This window comes from Elephantulus edwardii, unplaced genomic scaffold, assembly GCF_000299155.1.
Source record: "Elephantulus edwardii isolate Elephantulus edwardi_28Jun2011 unplaced genomic scaffold, EleEdw1.0 scaffold00278, whole genome shotgun sequence".
Classification (NCBI taxonomy): Eukaryota; Metazoa; Chordata; class Mammalia; order Macroscelidea; family Macroscelididae; genus Elephantulus; species Elephantulus edwardii.
In genome coordinates this window covers 1,754,824-1,757,091 of record NW_006400028.1, presented here as the reverse complement: position 1 = coordinate 1,757,091, position 2,268 = coordinate 1,754,824, and the positions used below count along the sequence as shown (strand labels likewise).

General features: G+C 42.3%; 1 protein-coding gene across 1 annotated transcript in view; it reads left to right on the top strand.

Moving 5' to 3' along the window:
- Positions 1-2,268, top strand: part of DIP2B (DIP2 disco-interacting protein 2 homolog B (Drosophila)) — a 303,253-nt gene that overhangs the window by 282,256 nt on the left and 18,729 nt on the right. The gene's annotated exons all lie outside the window — the stretch shown is intronic.

Sequence of the window (2,268 nt, the reverse complement as noted above, 5' to 3'; positions counted from 1 at the left end):
GGATTGTGTACCAGGGAGGCATTCTTTCTTTTACTTTTGAAAGAGAGGAGGGAACTGGGGGGGCGGGGGGAGGAGAGGGCTGGGCGGGGAGAGAAGTGCAGCAATGAATGAATGGAAATCCAAATTCTCTGTAAATGTTCATTAAAATTATTTTTTAAAAAGAAGAATTGATGCCTTTGAGCTGTGTTGTTGGAGAAGAGCACTAAACATTGCATAGACTACCAAAGAAACAAACAAATATGTCTTGGAGAGGGTGCAGCCAGAGCGCTCTTTGGAGGCCAGGATGATGAGGCTTCATTCACCTCACAAACTTCGAGCATGTTGCTAGGAGAGGCTATTCCTTGGAGATAGACATGATTCTCGAAAGGATGGAGGGTCAACAAAGGAGAAGACCCTTGACCAGGTAGATTGACACAGAGACTGCCGCAATGGGCTCTGTCAGGAAGTGTGAAGATGGCACAGGATAGGAGAGGGTTCAGATCTGTTGTTCAGAGGGTCTCTGTGGGTCATACTCTACTCAATGGAATCTCACAACAACAGTCACTAAAGCTTAAAGTGAAATACCATCCTGTCCATTGTTTCTTCTGCCACCTAGCCCATTTATACTGCCATTCTTTTGGTCTTTCATCCTCCTTACTTCATTTTACTCTGTGATTCTTATTATGTGGTTTTACTTACATCATTGCATCAAGATTTCTTAAAAAGTCATCCAGTACAGGAATCCCACCTAATGGTGTTCCCGTGAAATTATTCCCTCTTCAGTTGAGAAGTAATGGGGTAAGGGAGCCCTGATGGCCTAGTGGCAAGAAGCTGTGCTGCAATCCTGAAGGCGCATGGTTCAAATCCACCGGATCCTCTGCTGGAGGAGGGGCAATCTCCTCCTGTGCCGGGTCAGATCCGAATCGACAGTACACAATAAGAAAAAAACAAAACAAAACAAACAAAAAAGAAGTGATGGGCCAGAGCACTTCCTGAAAAGTCCCTCCCCAAACCCTAACATTCCAGAGTCTTCATATCAAATTGCCCTTTGCCTGCCTCAAGTTTCCACCCGTCTCTTGATATAGCACCTCTAGATATTTGAAAGGAAGTTCTTGATCTTTTCTCTTCCAACTTCATCATCCTTAGTTTCTGTTGTTAATACTCCTAAGTTATGACAGTTTTCTTATCTATTCCTAGTATGATTTTGTGGTTAGGTGGCATCAAGTTGCCTCTGATTCATATGACTCTATGTACAACAGACCAAAGCTCTGTTCTCACAATCTCTACTGTGTTGGTCTGTTTTGTTGAGGGGCTTTCTCTCTTTCACTGCCTCTCCTTTCACCATGCATGCATGATGGCATTTTCCACTGACGGTTCCTCAGAATAACATGCCCAGAGTATGTGCAAGGGAGTCACACAATTTTTGCTTCTAAGGTGTGATTTGGCTGCACTTGTTCCAAGACAGATTTGTTTGTTCTTTTGGAAAATTGTGGTGTATTAAATGCTCTTCACTAGCATCACAATTCAAAGGCATCAATTCTTCAGTCTTCCTTATTCATTGTCCACCTTTCACATGCACATGAAGCAACTGAAAATGTCATAGCTTGGGTCAGGCACACCTTTGTCTTTAAAATGACTCCTTCCTCTTCAACACTTTAAAGAACTCCTTGGCAGCAGATTTATCCAATACCAATATAGTGTTTTCTTTCTTAACCGTTACTACCATGGATGTTGATCATGGGTCCAAGTAAAATGAAATCCTTAATAACTTCAGTCTTTTCTCCATCTGTCATGGTGCTTCCTATTGATTATTGGTTCAGTGGTGAGGAATTTTGGTTTTTTGATAGTGAAATGTAGCCCATATTGAAGTCTTCATCATCTTGAAAGATTTTCCTAAAGCAAGATTGTGTCATCTGCGTAACACAGGTTGGTATGATTTCAGCAGGTGCAAATTCAGTGGGGCTGTTAAGTCTTCCTGAAGTCCCTGGGTGGCGCAAATATCTCATGTACTAAAGTGCTAACAGAGAGGTTGGCAGTTAAAGTCTACTAACAGGTGCCTCAAAAAAAAAAGACTTGGTGATCTCTTTGGGGAAGGTGAGATTCATTGAAAACACTTGGACACTTGGAGCTCAGCTCTGTTCAAACAAATGTTAGACAATGAGACAGGATGAACTAAGATGCCAGCTGGTTGCTTTGACAAGCACTGTGGCATTTGGACAAGAACAAACTGGGAGGAGGGTAGAGAGAATAGTGCAACAATGAATGAGTGGAAGCCCAAAATCTCTGTAA